Source organism: Clarias gariepinus, chromosome 3 (assembly GCF_024256425.1).
Source record: "Clarias gariepinus isolate MV-2021 ecotype Netherlands chromosome 3, CGAR_prim_01v2, whole genome shotgun sequence".
NCBI lineage: Eukaryota > Metazoa > Chordata > Actinopteri > Siluriformes > Clariidae > Clarias > Clarias gariepinus.
This window is the reverse complement of record NC_071102.1, coordinates 28,019,898-28,039,904: the sequence shown is the minus strand read 5'-3', so window position 1 is coordinate 28,039,904 and position 20,007 is coordinate 28,019,898. Positions and strand designations below refer to the sequence as shown.

Genomic DNA, 20,007 nt, shown 5'->3' with positions numbered 1-20,007 from the left:
AGCATTTTCTTCTCGGTTGTGGTGAACTTTTATTTCTTGCTCATTAACTCGTTATAGTTTTTTCCCCCTGACAGTTCTTGCTTATTTTATATTTGTTCCAAAGGTTCGATCCTGTCACAGGTTAATGCAGCAGCCTCTCCACCCCCTGCTCGGACACTTTACATGGCACACAGCGGGGCTGCGCTTTTCCTTTGCGCGTGCGAGGAAGCTGTCTTGCGATTAGCTGCGTTGCCAGATTGTATATTAATCCCATCTGGCCAATTTTTTTTTTTTTTACATTTAAAATAATACAGCTTTCCTTAGCTTGCTGTATAATTTGGGTTTGGATCGTTATCAATCATTAAATGTGCCTTCCGGATAAAATATTATATTATATTAATCTATTATAATTAGGGATAGGATTATCAGATAGGCGGTTATATTGCTTGACTGGGTGGGGGTTAAGAACAAGGTGTTCTGGCAACCCGGGCGGATCAGCTGTGGGTCCGGGAAAAGCAAGGAGCACTCGTGGAAACGTCTGGCAGTTAGACGCGCTTGGGCAACCCACATCTCAACTGTATCGACAGCAACCACCTTTGCGTCTTCATCACAGCTCTCATAAAATAAACTACTTGTCCATCATTGAAACACAATTGAACCATTTTCAAATAAACAGGATTTTTAAGAGTAAAGAGATAAATATGGTATAAGAGTGAAGCGTCGCCGTGCGCCCTCGACAACTTCTGAGTGCGGCTTAGGATGGAATTCAGTGGTTTATCTACAGGACGTCAGGGCTGAAAACAACGAGGACTTCACGTTTTCCCCCTGCAACGGTAAGACTTCACATCACCCTGCCACACGAGCCTAATGGCTTTCTAATGATTCCTGCTGGATGTTACATTATGTTCGAATATCATGTTGCGTTTTCACTCCAGTGGACCTGAGAGCTGATCTTTGGTTTGAGTTAGTTGTTGTGTTCAGGTTACAAAAATCAGCACGTCCAAAGTTGCACATCCAAATGTTGCACCACCTGACATTAATCTAGCTTTTTAAATATCTAATTTTTCTAAAAAATAGAGCCATTAAGAAACACTTAAATTTTTTTCCCTAAACACTAGCACTACATCTACGTATAATCATTGTAGAATGTCTTGTTTGTTGTATGTGCTCATTCAGTAGGCTATACGAAGGAATTGCCCTGTTCTATCAAAGAAAGCAAGCTATTTTACAATTACATTATCACTCATGCATAACAGTCATTTAGTAAGCTATTTTTACATCCTGCATTGTAATGCAGTATAACCAGATATTTCCTTTTTAATCAAAAGAAGCAACTATTTATTTATTCTTTATAAAGCAACACTCTCTACTGTCCATCTTTACTGGAAGATTTAAATGGATGTACATAACCCGGAGATACAGATGGAAATTGTATAGACATATCAAAAAAAGGAATTATTTAAGAAAACAAAGCAAACAAATGAAAAAAAAAAAAACTGCCAGACCATACCTTTATGTCTGACTAAAGCAAAAAGGTACTTTTTATTATTTTTTTTTTCTGGTTAAACACAATTGTCTTTTTTCCTCCAGATAACTTTCAGGCATTGGGAACTATTATAGAACAGCAATGGAACAGTGATACCCAGGTTGTTTTTTAGTTAGTGTAGGACTTCGCTGAATAAACTCCATGGAAATACATTTACGCTTGCTCTAAGAAAGATGCACGGAAAGAAATGAGCAGTCTTGCCCCAAGGGCAGATGCGAGCCATGCTCTTAAAACATTTTTACAATGCTATTTCCAAACATTAATCACCAGTTTGTCTATTTCCATTGCATCCTGCCACACCATTATATAGATAAGATAGAGAGCATACCGAGCGCAAGTACCACTCCAGCTCTGTGTCACAAGACAAAAACACTCAGAGCATTACAGTACGAAAATAAAAAAACATAAAACACTGCTCAGTGATATTTCTTTCTAATTGGATATCAGTCATTCACTTGCTGTGCTTTAATACTAATCAAGATAATGACCCATGTTTTATTCATCGGTGTGCATGTGTACAGTGTGCTTCAGTATCCTACTCAATATTAGCATGCCCGCACAACTTAATTCTTGCTGTCAAGGTGATTTACCAAGAATGATACTTGCCCAAGACATAAAAAAGGTTTTTGTAAATGATCAGCCAAACCTCTACTGAATTACATTCCTCACTCTCTTAACTACATATTGTTCCTATTAGTTTTACTATGGTTACTGAATAATTCATAGTTACTGAGTAATATGCTTTAAGATAAATTACTGAATAATAAGCTGGAATTTGAAAGGGGTTGAAGTTTACATAACCACAAATAGAATGGCAAAACATATTTGATGTAGATATTTATATGATAATTAAATTGTACTTGTCATAAAATATTAATATACAAATAATTATTAAGAAAGATATTGAATCGGAATTTAAATGTCATGATGAATGTTATATGGAAAATACTGAACTTTTATATGAAATTTAAAATGAGCTGGCAGTTTGTCATCTATACTAAACATGAGGTATCAATAGGTGGAGCTATGGTACAGTCATATACTGTGAGATTCACTGTGCTGTTGGTAGTTCTTCATTTATCAAAGGATTTAATCAACTTACCTGTTATACTGAAACGCAGAATGACTGCACATTAATTCTTGCTATCTGATATCACAGAAATGAGAATGGGTTTCCTGAGACGGGTTCCTTTGAAGATTTCTTCATATTGTGACCTCAGGGAGTTTTTCTTTGCCATTGTTGCCCTCGGCTTGTTCAATCTGATCATAATTTATACACATTTTCTGAAAATTTTCCATAATTCTTTTCGGATTCTGTAAAGCTGCTTTGTGACAAACACAGGTAAAAGTACCATAAAAATTACATTAAGGTTGAATTCTGGTTAAATGTAGAATCACCTGCACTGGGTTCTTTAAAATTTTTATAGCCTTTTTATACCTACATATCTTTTTCTGTTGGATTGGACTGGACGGTCTGGCCTTTGGTCCAGGCACATGGACCTGTCACCAGTTGACTAGCATATAACTGAATCAATGTTAATTTCATGCCTGATTTATGTATAGTTAAGTTAGGCCTTTATTTGTCACATATATATTACTGCACAGTGAAATTCTTTCTTTGCATAGCGACCCTGGAGCAGATAGGGTTAAGGGCCTTGCTCAAGAGCCCAACAGCGGCAACTTGGCTGAGCTGGTTCTCGAACCATCCCCTTTCTGATCAGTAACTCAGAGGTCTAACACACTGAGCTACCACTGCCCATGTCTAATCTGTGCATCTCAAAAAATAGAAAAGAATAGAGTATTGTGTACATAATTGAATTCAAAAAGTGAAACCCATATATTCCAGGTTCATTACATATAAAGTTATATATTTTAAAGCATTAAAATATTACAATTTTTCTGAGATTTATGCACTTAATACTTGATCAGGGAATACCTAATTGGTACAAATTACTGCATCAATGCAGCATAACAAGAAGGCACTCATTCTGTGGCACTGCTAAGGTATTATTGAAGACAAGGTTGCTTTGATAGCAGCCTTCAGCTTGTCTCTATTGATAGGTTAGTTGTTTCTCATCTTCCTCCTAACAATACACCATAGATTATCCCTGGGGTTCAGACTGTGGGACTTTAATTTTTAAAAGATATGCAAAATTTACTTTTATCTGAAAAGAGGTGGCTCTTGATGCACTGACTCCAACCTTACTCCACTTCTTGTGAAGGTCTCCCAAGTCCCAATTGGCTTTGGTTGGTAATCTTCTTAGGTTTGGTTGGTAATCTCTATTGCTCATGCAGCCGTTTTTTTTTTTTTTTTTTTTTTTTACCACACTTTTCCCTTCCGGTCAACTTTCTATGGAGATGCATACAGTAGATACATTTATTGGACAGTCAGCCTTTCAGTGATTACCTGAGAGAGAGAGAGCACACTTCAGCATGCACAAAACATTTAAGTTTGAGGTGAATAACCTACAACAACAGAAGACAAAGGTTTTTCCCCTGTCATCTTAAAACATGAATGTTAGGGATTTACCTCAAGCCAATGACATATAGCTGAACTTTTTTATGCCTTGTGCTGCTAACGCACCATTAGCTTATTGCTAATTGCATACATATTGGGACTGGAGTGGCACCTTGCTGGGGGTAGGCACGAAAAAAGAAGAAAAAGAACAACATGCTGATTAAAATTTTCAGAAGCATCTAAATTTGTACAATAATTCAATTAATAAAAATCATGCACACTACGAAAACTACAGTTTATTTATAATACAGCATGTTTTTTTTTGTGTTTTTTTTTTGCCACACAACCTGGGTTTAACTAAGCAACTAGTTAAGAGCCTTTCATTGGATAATTACTGCAGAAATTCATATGGTTCAGCTGGCAACAAGCATGCCCATGTCAGAAGACACATGCTGTGGTTGTGGCAAAGATGTTCCTCCGTTTCAAGTTATTATCCTGCATCAGGAAAAGAAAACAACTAATTAGATTGCTAAAACTACTAAAATTAGACTAAGCACTGTAAAACATTGTTAAAAACCTGGAAGGTTAGTGGTGAACCATGATCTTTAAGGAAGAAATGTGGTCAGAAAACATGCTGAATGAGTCTAATGGGAAATCACTTAAACACTTAGTGAAATCAAATCGTAAAAAAAAGTAGAACAGTAGAACTTCCGGCTATGTTTAAGAATGATAAAATAAACCACCATTTCACATGCACAATGTGAAGAGAACTCAAGGGATTGGAACTAAAAAGTTGTGTAGCCTTAAGAAAATCACTTATCAATGAGGTTATTCAGAATAAAAGGCTTCAATTTGCTAGGAAGCATTAATAATGGACTGTGAAGCATTGGAAGAAGGTCATGTGTTTCATCATGCATAGTGTCTATTCTGGGGGCACTGTTATAATCTGGGGTTGCTTCTGTTGCTCGGGTATAGGTTCAGCAATGTTGTGTCCACAAAAAATCAAACAATCTGAACATACTGAATGGTTTTTTCATCAGTGGATTTTTCATACGGGTATCTTCCAAGATGGCAGGATTCATCAGGTTGGAATTGTGAAAGACTCTTGGAGTGTGATCTTGGAGCAAAATGTGACACTGGACTGAAATAAATGTTGTGACATTGCAGAAGCTTATCAAAACAATGTCACATCTGTGATCTACAGTAAGCAAGAGGTGATTTTTTTTTTGTGCTGGGCACTCGACTGTATATTGTACAGTCGACCCTCGAAATTCTGGGGGTTGCGTTCCTAGAGCACCTGCAAATTGTGAAAAATCTTAAAGTTTGGATGTGGTTGAAAACATGCTTGTAAATGCCTATTTTTCTAGTTTAAACTGAAAATATGCCCCTAAAACAACTTCATTTTACTGCTGTACTGCTGTCTCTCTCGCAGTGCTAGAATGTAAATTACCAACGTTACCCCTACATGTACTGTAATTTATGCAAGCGCGTTTGCTTTGGTATAAGTCAGGTAAATACAGTATTAATTCACCATCCCAAGCTGCGTTTTTCTCTACAGTTGCTTTGTGCTCTCTTTACAGTACACAATTTTATTTTATATAGAAATTTAGCTGAATTTATGTTAATATTTATGTTATAAAAGTAGAAAATTATATTGGTTTTAATAGTTAGGGTAAAAATGCATGAAAAAGTATATATTGCCTCGAAAAAGGTTGCGTAGGATGTTTCCGCAAAGCGGGTTTGCGAAAAATTATTTAGGTACTATGGAAAAATCTGCGAATAACTGAGGTCACGAACTTTGAACCGCGAGTTTTTGCGGGGTCGACTGTATAATATGTCTGCACATCTCTGAAGTGAAATAATTTAGTTGTGACTCTTAATGGGGGGTTGGTAATGCCCTGATGCTTGTCAAATAAAAAAGGTCAAAGTATTAGGCCAAATTGGGTGCCCAGCTTAGAAACAAATTACGAATACCAATTACCAATATTAATTATTTTCAACAATATAATCATATTTATGCATATAAAAACAATCAAAACGTTTGGAAAAGACATGTAAATTAGGTAAAATATTAAACAAATAGACATCAAACCTCGCTTAACCTTAATTTATGATTTCCCTTGGCACCGTCTGTTTAAAAATGATTCATTTTTCATGTTGCCACTGTCCTTGATAACATTCCTGGCACCCATGTTGCTCTGACTTCACTTAGTCCTGGCCAAAATGCAAAAATTTATATATATAATATATATATATATATATATATATATATATATATATATATATGTTAAATTAAATGATCTAGATTAAATTTAAGACATGGAAGCTGATCTCTTTTACTGTGACAGGCTGCAAAGTGCTCAAAGATACCAGTTAAAAATGAAATGTTTATGTAACAACCTCGTTTCCCTCTTGTATGATACAACCACGAGTACATAAAATGATTTGTTATGTTTTTCTGTGCTTGGTGAGTTTCCTCCATGTACTTCGGTTTTTTTTCCAAAGTCATGCAGGTTAGACTGATTGGTGTTCCCAAATTGCCTTTGGTGTGTAAATGACTTCAAGCTAGCAACCTGGCTCCTCAAGTAACTGCTGCAGAAACAACATCTTAAGGGTGGGAAGTATCTGCCGCCGGATGTGCCGGATGGCACATATATATTTATGTCATTGTGTGTGTGTGTGTGTGTGTGGGGAGAGAAAGCAGTTCAGCATGTATGAAACATTGAACTTTAAGGTTCAAATAAAGTTTAAAAATACAGGCCACTTCATGAAGGTCTGTGATTTTTCATTGTTCTCCTCATTTAAGTAATCTTATTTAATTATCTTTTTAAATAATGCGCTTGCACTATTCTGATAAAAGCACTCGTCTCCATTAGCACTTTGATCTGAATGCATGCTTTTTTCTGTTTATTTTTTCATTTTTGTAAAAATCTGTTCTTTGAATCACTGAGATCTTAATTGGGTGTTTACCCTTTACCCTTAATTACCGTTTATTACTTGCCTAGCTAACTTAGTTTTAGTCCTTGTTAAATGCCCTGATGTAAATTTGTTGTAATTATATATAAAGCAAAAGAAATTCTACAGTGATCAACTGAATTTCATAAAAAGGTTGGATCACCTCCAAAGGTGTGATTTTATTAGGCTCATGGCTTTCTCATAGTGTTTGATATCCATTTATTTCACATAAGGTGATATTAGTTGTTAGGTACTGTAATTTTACTACATATCTATAACACAGATATTCCATGGTCTGCTAATGCACAGTCTTCATGTACTTGCACACAGGAAAGGTTGATTTTCGTAGCGTAAGATGCAGTAGTTTGGCATGATGTGGGCTCGTGTATTCATGTTTAGCCCAGCATGTATCTTTGTCACCAAAATATCACGTTTAATGTTAATGTTCATGCTGTAAAAAAAGATAAAGTGATTGCTGTCGCTCTACACTAAAATTAAAATTTGAAGTCGATTTAATAGAAAATGGGGAAAATAAATGTGGATGCAATTTAATATAATATCTATGGCAGGTATTTGATTTTTATAGTTTTTGTCTGAATGTTTTTTTTTTTCTCAGCAGTTATTTATCATATCAACCATTTATTTGCTTACTGACTTCCAAAATAACAGCTGCCATTCTACTTACTGTCAGCTTTTGGATTTTTGGGTAATGGCCTCCATTTAGTGGCCATGATTGACTGAATTGATTTGCAATGCTTGATGTTTGTTTTTAGCTTAGCTGACACAATCTTTTAGAAACCAAGCATGAACAGTGTAAGACAGATTTAACAGTATTTAATAAGCTGTTATAATTGTATAGTAAAGAAAAATAAAGTTGGTTATGTCAAAAATGTTGTGTAAAAGGTTTTATTTAGCTTAACATTTATTAAAGTTAGATAAAGTATAGCAATTTGTCTTTTTTTTTATTGTAGGATCTCCTCAGAGTTCAGAGTGTCAAATAGTTCAATTTCAGCCCCACTTCATGTATGTTTTATCCATTTATGGTTGTATTTATTGTGGTGGAATGTCCAGAATACAAGTTAGTCCATGTTATCACTTACATTATAGCAACAGCACGTTCCCATCTGCTCCCAATCAGCCCTTCCTTTTTTCTGTCTCTTCGAGGTAATAAACCAAAAAAAAAAAAAACATGCAGCTTGTCATGTTACTGGAAAAGTGCAAAGCCATCTGTCATGACTTCCCATGGTTGAAAACAGTTTTACAGAACTGACACTTGAATGGCGTCTTGAATGGATGTTTTAATTTTTTCTTTTTAAATTGTCTTCATGCCGAGAGTTTCACCATAATTAAATTAACAAAATTTAAGTTAATTAAAACTGTATGCACAATTAAATAGAAGACGAAAAATAAAAAAAGATATTAATTGCATTAAAAATGCATTTAAATAAAAGCAAAATTTTCACAATGTTGAAAATCCCTCAAAAGCCCGCTGCCCCTTTATGTCACATCTATAAAATTCATATGTAACATGTAAATGACCATCTTTTTGATTTATGAATATTGATCTGCATTTTCCCTGATAGGTCACATCACCGTATATGCAAGCTATTTCACTTATGCTGAGCTTGTGCAGGCGAGTCGATATGAGTTTCAATGTCTGATCCATAATGCTGGAACTCCTGTAGTATTCATTACAGGGAGATGCTGATGCATGTGCTTTTTTGTTAAGAGTTTTGCTCTGCTTTAAATGCTTTTAAAATTTGCTTATTGCTATTCTACAGTAGAGTTAACTGTATTGCATAAAATATTTTTTCGCCTAATCCGAATCAGATTGTTGATTTCTATTTCCAGTCCTGGCAGCCCTTTGCCCTACATTAGTCCCATGTGTTTTTTTTTCTAATGCATCTTATTCATCTCTTGAATTTCCAAACATTGGAAATCCGATTTAAAACCACAGACCACAAAAAATGAAACAATGAAAGAAAAAAATCTTTAATGCAATGGTCCTGGATGTGTAAAACTGACTTAATTAATTTGATTTAGTGTAATATTTTTTTTTTACTTTTTAAACTTTTGATAGCTTTTTCCATTTTCTTCCTGAAAAAAAAAATCTTTATGCACTGTATATTTTAGCGTTACAATGGAAGGCTTCTAAACGTCTAACCCAACCTCCCTTTTAAAGAAATTTTGAGGCTCACAAATTAATTATAACATGCCATTTATTAGCATTAGCAAAAATGCTGGATCTTTTTCTTTCTCTAGCTCTAGTTCTCTCTCCCTCTCTCATGCCTTTTTTTCTATTTTTTTTTCTAACTCTCCTTCTGTCGTTCCTTGTATCTCTCACTTTGATCTCTCTCCTTGGCTATATCTTTCTTTCTCTATCTCTCTTTATGTATATCAATCCATATTTTCATCTCTCTTTCCCTACGCCCCCAACCCTCCACCCCAAGGAAATAAAATTTAAAATGCACACATGGACGTTTAATCAGAAATGTATTTTAAATGGTAAAGCCATCATTACGGACAGCTGTGCACAATAGCAAAGGGTTATGGATTTATTATTTATTAAGAATATTGTGATTGTTTTCTATGCCTGTTTTATGATGCGAACCATCTTCTTCATGCGCTGTGTATTGAGCATCTGTGGAACTTCATTATTGCTTTGCGTTTAGCTTTTTGGCTCTCTGTGGATATGGATGCACATTAAATATAATATTTATTACCATCTGTGCCTACATTCCAGCCAAAAAGCAAAGTGATTATTTCAAAAAGGTGCATAATTTGAATTCAGTGTTGTGAAGTGTTGCTTGAGTTGTGTATTGTTGCATTGTTTTTACATCAGTCATTTGTTATATTATTTCGAAGTTAAATATCAACTTCACTGCATGCTTCATGTAAAGTCCACATTGACTGAAGCGTAATTTATTAATTTAAAATAAAATTATTAGTGGAAAAATGTAGTGTTGAAAAAGAGAAAGAAAGAGTTAGATAGAAGACAGAGATATATACATGCCGCATCTCAGTGCCTGCTGTAATTGGAAGCACATCCAAAAAGAATGTGTGCATGGTTTTCAGGACTTTGAAAGCGGCGTATGAAAGAGTTGAATTATATGCCACTGAGGTATTAACATAGTATGTAGATGCTTTCAGTGAGTCATATATATGTCAACTTGAGATCCACGCTTTTACCTGCAAGTTTTCTCGTCACATTTCTCTCTACAGACTTGGTACGCTATACACACTTTTACTTTGATCCGTTTTCCTCTAAAACATCACACATACATGAATTTGGGCTGCAACAGTATTTCTGTATTTCAAAACTATGTATAAGGTTTGAACAATATGTTCAAATATTTAACTTAATCGCACATTATCTTATGGTGAAAAATCTGATGCTGCTATTTTCAGTTTTGTGCAAAGTTTAACTTTCCTTTGCCAAAGCACTGACACATGTTTGGGGAAAGTGCTGTCTTTTATGTGTCTAACACAACTTTTCCTGGCTTCTGATTTATCCTTGGAAAAGTGTGGAAAACGGTATTTATTAGTGAAAAAATACTGCTCATACTTCTTATAACTTATGCAATGATTAATTAATAAAATGTATAATGAAGTATGCAAACAAAAAATATATACATAATCACTGAGTTATGTGGGAATGAGATTCCTTTCAACAAAAAATTTTCAACCACATTAGCTCTTTCGCTTTCAGGTGCAGTCCAGACATCCTATCTCTCATACCTATGCTTATTATTTAAACTACATACATTTGCTGTTTCTAAGTGCATCAAAGCATCACTGAATAATAGTTTGGATTTAAATGCCTTTGTTCTACTTGTTATTACAGTAATTACTACAGTATTTACTAAAGTAAATACAAAACAGAAAGTTATACAAAAACCACTACTATAAGTTATATATACCATATATATATACTATTATACTATTACTAATGTTGCTGCTGCTGCTGCTACTACTACTACTACTACTTATACTACTAATACTACTACTACTACTACTAATAATAATAATAATAAGTGTGCCATTGGAAATTTGGGTCTGTTTGGGTCAGTCTGTGCATATTGTAGCATCAGATTACTGTTCTTGTCTATTGTAGTTGAAAAGAGTAATTATTTAATTTTGTGTAGTAATGTAACTTTCCTGTCAGCTTGAAAGAGTCTATACACTTTAGAGAATGTCATAAGATTCTTCCCTTATGTAGTTTTACATATTTAAATCTATTTTACTAAAATAAATGATTTTTATAATGTACTTATTTCTTTTTCACCATGAATTATTGGTAAAAATTTTTTATTTAACTTTATTATTTAGCATTATTTTAACTTACGTATTTTTCAAGAGTGGAATTTCTGCCGTTAATTCAGATACTTTTTTTTCTGTGCAGGATATCAATTGTTTCTGGAACATTTCCAATCAGCCTACCTGTCACCAATTACCATGTAACAGTCAAAGTCACCAAAATCACATTTGTGCCAAACCAATTTTATGACCTGACATGCTTGACCTGTATCTGCATGATTTTATGCTCTATGCTGCTGCCACATAATTAGCTGTTTGGGTAATTATGAGTGAGCAAGAGCACAGAAAAGTCCACAATTTTAGCCTCCACATCTTCTTAGGACTAAAATTCTTTGTAAATATGTCGGTTAAATTTTTTTTTTTAAATGAGGGGAGTAATTTTTTTTTTTTGCACAAAAGAATTCTGTGGTGGCTATTTAAATGCATTGAACTGTCTAACATTTAGGAAAAAGGTATCATAAATTAAGTTAATTAGTTTTCAAACTTGTTAATAAGTTTATTATTATTATTATCATTATTATCATAATCATTATTAACAATGATTATGATTATTATTATAAATAACATACCTTTTAATAATAAAAAACAACGAGAAATACTGATAGTGCATTTGGCTTTATTTACTTTGTGTACAGTAACTGATGTATGCACTAAATCCACTGTAGCCGCCAGTCTGTATGTGATCATGTGAGCTCAGCATGCTCCTCTTAATGGTATTTCCCTTATTAGCTCACTAATTAGTTAAAAGTAGCCCACATACTGTCCCAGGCCTTTCCGGGACTTTGCTTTTGTGTGTGTCTGATATTAATAAAATAGATAGTCATTCCCTTGCTGAGCATGTGGACAGATCTGAGAGTATTTAAAACAGATTGTCAGCTACTGATAAGTGCTTAATGTTCTTTGCTTTTTTTCCTTCTTTTATATAATACAATAATAAAACATTTTAATAAACCATAAATTCTATTTTTTGATTGGATTAGGATGTGATAAACCAATTAATCTCATGTGGAAGCTTTCAGCAAAAACTCCTAGTACCTTTTGTCCCACAGTGAGTAGTAGAGATAGAATAAAATGATGTAATGGATGTTATGTGGCTTAAGTTGGACTCTAAGGTTGAGTGTTATCCAAGTTGCAATAAGGGAATATGCCAATCTCATGTCTTTATAATCAATATTTAATTTTTCATGCACGGTAGGATTCTGGCTGCCCTAAAAGCAAAGCTGTTGGAAGAGTGAACTAGTAACTTGAATCTCCTTGGCCTAAGATTAAACCTATTTTATTTACTTTTAATGACATACGTTAGCTCTTCTAAAGTTCTTCTGGAGAACTGATTATTTGATTTGCTCTCCAACAAAGTGATCATGGGTTTGTGATGTTTTGAAAACTGACCTTGGTCTCTGTGGTTTGATGAATGTTAATCTTTTGACAGAGGAACAGAAGGAAGCTGTTTTTTTGTTTTGGTCATGGCTGCTTGCAAATAAGATCAGGAATTAAAGTCTTTCAGAACTGCAGAATTGAACAGCGTGTGTAAGTGAGGGGAAAAAAATAATTCCTTTATTAGTGTAATTAATGATTAGGGCTATTTGGTTAATGAGAGCCCTTACAGTGTTGCATGACTCTCTCCTGTGCCAGTGCAGCTGGTCTCTCGATTCTAGAACATTGCAGCTGGATTCTTGAGACCTTGCTTCTTTACAACCGTAAACAGAAAACCATTTGGATAGCTTCCCTGCTTGTATATGTTTTGCTTTGTGAGTTTTGTGATAAAAAAAATCTGTTAAGTTCATATGTAGACCTAACTTGCAACTGCCTTGAAATGCATATGAACGAATACTGATTTGAATGCATACGAGTCCTGACCTCAACCCAATAGAACACCTTTGGGATGAATTAGAGCAGAGACTGCGAGCCAGGCCTTCTCGTCCAACATAAGTGTCTGACCTCACAAATGAGCTTCTTGAACAATGGTCAAAAATTTTCATCAACACACTCCTAAACCTTGGGGAAAGCCTTCCCAGAAGAATTGAAGCTGTTATAGCTTCCAAGGGTGGTCCAACATCATTTGAAACCCTATGGATTAGGAGTTGGGTATGCTTGTTATGCTATGTATAGTTCATACTGTATGTGAGGGCAGGCGAGCTTTTTAGCAATATAGTGTATATAATTAAATTTAGGAAGCCTTTTTTTTTTGGCATAACTACTTTAAAATATAATTCAGGAAAAAAATTACTTTACATATGATGATGGACTAGGTCTATTTAAGATATCCATTAGACTTATAGACATACACTTTTGGAGGTAGGGTTTGTCATATTAAATGTTAGTTAATTGCAAAAGATAAGACTAATTTTATTAACTAAATATAAATGGAACTTTTTTTCTTAAAAGCATTTATATAGTAATTTACAGTAATTTAATTTAATTAAAGTGAAACTCATATTATGTAATTTTGTTACACAAAGACTGATATATTTCAAGTGTTTTTTTTATTTTGATTATGGCTTACAGCTAACGAAAATTATAATTTAGTATCTCACAATATTGTGAAAAAGTTAAATATTCAAGACTCATGGTGTTACACTCTAATTAGCTAACCTGGCGTTTGTCCAGAAAACTCATTGACACCCTTCACGCTGGCTTTTGAGTGCTAAATCCAAGCACATTAAGAGAAATTTAAATGAAATGAAAAAAGTGCACAAGAACAAGGATAACCACAGTCTTAAGAGGATTGTGAAAATAAGCTTATTCAAGAATTTGGTGGAGATTTGGAAGAAGTCGACTGTAGCTGGCGTCAGTGCTTCAAGAGCCACCGTGTACAGATGTATCTAGGATGGCCACTATCAGAGCAACCTGGGCTTCCATAAACACCTCAGCAGTGCCACAGACTGATCGCCGGTTTGCTGCAGTAATTCATGCAAAAGAAGCCCTGACCAATTATTGTATGTATTGTATGTACTGTACATATTCATACATTTCAGTAGTCCAACATTTCTGTGTTCACTTATTTTTTATTGGTCTAGTAAAGTAATATTAAATGTTCTAAGATATACATTAGTATGTAATACATTTATAAATACATAAGTCTGTGTGTAGTAAATCTATAAAAAGACAGTAAGAGTAACTCTTAGGTTAAAGCTGCGGCTTTCGTGTCTTTTATAAAATGATATTTTAGATCCTGTTCAGTGGACTAGAGTCTTAATTTGCAAATACCATTTGCATATTAATTTATCCAGACATGAAATTAATAGGAAATAACAATTAGGCATTTTAACACAGCACGTGAGATTTTGAAAAAAATACACAAAAGTAGGGTGAAATCCACTCCTGTTGTCAAATTGATATAATCCAGGGACACGCGTTTACAATATAGCAACATTTACTCATAAGCTTTCCACAAGTACAGTGATTAGACACATTGTGTGTAAGGAGTTAAAAGAGTGGAATAGACCAGCTGAGAGGCTGAGATTGAGTGAACTGCTCCAGCCAAGCGTTAAATGCAGTGCAAGTGAGCTGATGCATGAGAAGCAGCCGAACACTCTTCTGTTCCTCAGGAGCTCCGCTAGCACATTGTTTTTTCTGCCTAGATGGTGACTGTCAAAAACGTCCTCTTGGCTGTGCTGGACATGTCTGATAGCTCTTTCTGTCTCTTTCATAACAGATGTACTCATGCAGCTATTTTCTTTGTGACATTAAGGAGAAAGTCACAAACAACATTAAAACAGCTTCATGATTTAAATTGTGCAGTAAATGTGCACTGCTCTATATATAAACCTGAAAAACCTGCTCATCTTGTTTCTGTCGGAAAAACAGTAGAAGAGAAAAAAATATTCGTACTATTTCTTATGTATTACGAATTGTTATATTTGTGGGCCCTGGTTTTCCTTTGAGTCTGAGAAAGTTTTGCATTTCACATGTTTGCTTTAAGAAAGTTATTTTGGTGTTACTTACCTGTGTGCTTGAGTCATCATTCTATCATTTGTTCCATTAATCAAGCACAATTCCATCACTTTTATATCTCCTTAGATGCGTATATAAGGCACATTTATTGCCTTATTTTTTGCCTTCAAGGACTAACACACGAGTTTCACATAAAATTTATTACAGGGCTTAAGTTGGATTTCTGTCTGGTCTCAAATGAAACAAAGCTCTTTAAAGAAATTCCTTTATCTTTTGCAGAGAAATATTTCTGTTCTACATACTCAATTGCTGTTTACTGCAGTCTGTATAAGATATACCTTGCTGTTGAGTGAGCATAAGTACATATGTTTGCTTCTTTTAGTTATTACATAGAACTACATATAACATGCTTTAAAAATCATGTATGCAAGTCTAGTTTCGAATTATGTTAAAAAATAAAAGTACAGTTTAATTACTGGGGAAATATAAAAGACATCTCTTGCTGGTAAAACAACAAATCGTTTTTTTCAAGTATTATTAAATGCAGACGAGTACAATGATAGGAAGGTAAATCAATGTCAAATATCAAGTAACAAAGGAAAAACTGCAAAAGATCAAATCTTTCAAGGAAATGAAGCTCTTTCCTGAGGTTCTCGCATGTAATACTCTTTCTACTCACCATTTTATGTAAAAATGATAACATTTCGCAAAATTTAGTCTAATGTGGCCAGCTAGGCAAGATGCATAAAGTACAGAACCACAAATACGCTGACTGAAGTGGACTAATTTAAAAGGTTAAACCAAATGATGTAGCAAAAATTGTGAATCTAAAATAGACAAACATTAAGTATTGTATACATTCTGCCAAATGCCTAAATGTAAGTAACATTTTATGCAAAACGCATAAGTAAATCACATCTAAATAGTTCCATGTGTAATGCTCATTAGTTATCTAAGATGAAATTTATACTGTTTTATCTGTTTTGCAGATGTGTATTCTGTAATGTTATAACCATACAGCATAAAATGTAGTTGATTGTTTGTTGTTCATAGCTAGGATACACTTAACCCTGTATTAACCCTTTATGCCTAATGCAAGCATTGAGCCAAGGGTCGTGCCAAATGCCATATCAAGATCTCAGTACAATCACATGGCTTAATCTCAACTGGATTGTTCTACTGGAAGAGGAAATAACTTTTAAATTGAATGTTTTGTCAACTCCTTCGGTTATCAGTTATGAGGTGGTGGTTATGATGTATTATGAATTGAACACAGTGTTATACAAAATGTAACTGAATACTTATTATATGAGAGTGTCTTATTGACAAACATCTGATGTTATAATTACGTACGTAAAATACAAAATATTTTAAACAAACAAAAATTAAACCAAATGACACCTCTACACCTCTACTGTACTCTGGTATTCTTAGAGGAACATCAATAAGATTTAAAACTATTTAACATTTGTAACAGCCAGATTATTAGTGACATTAAATAGTGACAAAATTATTAGTGACATTATTATTTTACTTTGGTGATTAATGAATTGGATTATATTTAAACTACTGTTTATTTTTATTTATCAATAATGTATGAAAAGTATTTTCCCAAGCCCCCAACATCAATTTTGTAATACAATAAACTTCAGCTGACAGTACTTGATTTCTCTGTTGCTGCAGGAATACTAAAAATACTAAAAAGTCACAAATAAGTTTGTATACAAATACTGATAATATTACAATGGAATTGGCAAAATGGTAAGCAGATTCCTCTGTACAATAAAAATTAATTCAAGCATAGTATAGCAAAATTAACATCTGTGGGGTAAATTCTTTCATGTGGCCCCAAATGACCTCAACTATCCCCTCCTTATGAAAAACGCTACTAGTTAATCTAACTCACGGGTTAATAAAAATCTTGATTTAAAAAATTGTTAATGTTTTTTATAGTTTGACTCAGGTAATGATTATACAATCAATAAAATCTAAGTGTATAAATAGTTCATCATAGTTCAATAGTTACTATAGGTAGGCAAGTAACTTTCAGATTCTGTTGTCCAAAATCTCCACTTGACGTAGAAATGACCCCACTCCCCCTACTTCACAATAAAAAGTACAGTTAAAATGTATTTTGTTTTATAATACAATGTTACGAATACAACTTACAGTATACTACTACTTATGTGCTTATATACTTTAGTTTGTGTAACTTCAGATACTGTCCCTATATGGTGTTTTAGGAAGTGTTGCCAGATATCGCAGTATGTCTCTGTACTAGTTTCATTTTATATGTTAAAAAAAAATCATCAACTTGACTCAAAACTCTTGAACCCCAAAACTTTGTTCTTTTAAAAATGAAATATATATTTTTGTTTCTGAGTGCTGTAAAATGTTAATGCATTGTGTTTCAGAAGCCCGTGAAGTATTTATTTTCCAAATTACTTTCTAAAAGCATGGATGAGTCAACACGGAAGCACTAAACAACCCTTTCTGCTATAAACCTTCCATTCTGATATTTCCTATTTTCCTGTTCAGTCTTGTTCTATATAGTGCCTGTCAACTATCGGAGGTAGAATTTTTTTTTTTTTTTGTTCCTTCATTAAACAGGAAAAAGCCCAGTCATTTCCTTAGAGCTAAAAGATTTAGTGTTTCTCTTGAGATCAATCATCTGCTTTTTGAACAGGCATAAAAATGCAGTCAGAAACGGCTGCTTTACAAAGAGTGCCTTGAAAGTTTGAAAGGGCATTTAGTAGGAGCTGAGCAACACAATCTGGAGACCTTGCTTCTGCTGAATAATCAAGCAGCATCACATGTACTGTAAGTGAACTGTCTGCTGAGACCAGCTTTAAAGAGGTTGATTAGTTTAGTAAACATTACCCAATCCTCTATATTCTTTATATTATAAGATTTATATATGGTCTTGTATAAACTGCATATATTTCTTCAATATCCAGGAAGACAAATAAATGAGCACACTTTACAGTTAGACCTCTTATTTTTGTTAATCTTTCTATTCTGACTATCTGACTTTCTGGTCCTGTATTAAAGGTCCTACACATCCCATTTTTCATTGAATGTTAATATGATCTTTAGGGTCCTAATAAAAAGTTTGTATTATACGTTAATAAAAAATTCAAAAGGATTGTGTAAAAAACACTACTTTTACCTGGTAAAAACTAGCTCTAGTCTCAGCAACCTGTTTCAGTACATGACCTCTGCTGAGCCCGCCCCCCCCAGTTCTGTGGGGCGTGTCTTCACAACACACGTGGGGTATAGCCACGGAAGTGTAGTCCAGTGCGGGCAATGTTTTGGACTGCATTACCCACAAAGCATTGCCCACAACGCAGTGCTTTGTGGGTAATGCAGTCCAAACTGAAAAACGCTGGAATATGGAGCCTGAGCCTGTTTTCTTCGGTCGTTTTTGGTTTGATTTAAGTACGGAACCTACGCGGAAGTTTGTAATATCGCCTGATAACGCAGAAATTAAAAGAATGAACATGCATCGACTCAATTTGTTTTTCTCATCACTGCATGGGCATGAATTAACAGGCTGTTGTGCTGCCGCGAGCAACAACAACATAAAGCGGAGAAGCTTACTGAGGGAGATGCGGACGCGATGTGTTTACTGATGTGTTTACATGACTTCTTAACCTTCGACAGACATTGTTATAAACCATCTAACGTAACAAAGGTAAGCATAATATAGTTTTCCGACTACGTACACAGTTTGCAACTAGACAATCACCTTAATGCATTGTTTATTATAAACGGGCGATTAGGGATTATATAGAGACGGATGTACATAGAGAAGAGGCCATAACCATGTTCTATGAGAGTGTAAGTTAACTTACAATCCGCATTCATCGTGATTATTAGAAAAGGCGATCTGCAAAGAGTCATAGAAAAATAAATCACACTCACCGAGCCTGGTGAAGATGAAGCAGAAACACAAAGCGTTAGTACAGATCCATTTTTCAGGAGCAGCTTCCTAGTAAAACCTGCTTTATATTGACCCGCGTTCATAAAGCAGTCTGGTGAAAAATGATTATCGCAAACATGAACGCATTTAGGTAAATCAGCGGAGACGTTAGCTTCAAAAACTAAATTCAGTCACCCTGGGTAGGTACCCTAGGTCACTTACCCTAGGTAGTGAATGACGACTGCTGTGTTCGCTATTACACCCGACTGTACACAACACTCGCTTAGGCGCCATTTTGCTCCAGCAGCGAAAAACAATGGCCGACAGCGGGTCTTTGCTAAAACACCAGTGTCAATCAACTAGTGTAGAAGCGGCCTCTTGTGGTGTGGCGTCACATCGACAGGCATTTGCGATTGGCCTGATTTCAGAAGGGGCATGTTATTGTAATAAATGAAAAGAAAACCACTGGGCGGCTCTTTATCATCGTAGAGTGGTTGTGTACGCACTCTCCTAACACACAGTTCAGTTCAAACAGCTTAAAAAAGTGCATGTAGGCCTGTATGACCCCTTTAAAAAAATTAAAGTGATGCAGAATTTATCCTCCTTTTCCTTCTTCTGTCTCCATCTGTGGGTTTGTGATGTAAAGATATAACCAGTTACCAATGCATTATTTAGTGTAAGCTGACCTACAGTATTGTAAACCTGTACGAATACAGATTTGCAATGACAGCTAAGGTTGCTGGTAATATGCGCAGGCATCTGGTTGAGACTCGTTCACGGTGAGACTTTACAGTTCCAAAACTGTTTTAACAAGTGCTGTGGTTTAACTTATGTTATTGGTCTTTTATATTTTGAAAAAGAATATTAAGTATTGTAGGGTAAAAATCAACAAAAATAGCATAGAAGAAGCTGCCCTAAACAAATCTAGAAACAGAT

General features: G+C 34.6%; 1 protein-coding gene across 2 annotated transcripts in view; it reads left to right on the top strand.

Annotated features, from left to right (window-relative positions):
* The first annotated feature begins 544 nt into the window (after positions 1 to 544).
* calcr (calcitonin receptor) overlaps positions 545 to 20,007 on the top strand; it is a 67,695-nt gene continuing 48,232 nt past the window's right edge. For both annotated transcript variants that reach the window (XM_053492587.1, XM_053492588.1), the window contains exon 1: positions 545 to 812. The gene's annotated coding sequence lies outside the window, so the exon portion shown is untranslated. The remainder of the gene's footprint in view (positions 813 to 20,007) is intronic.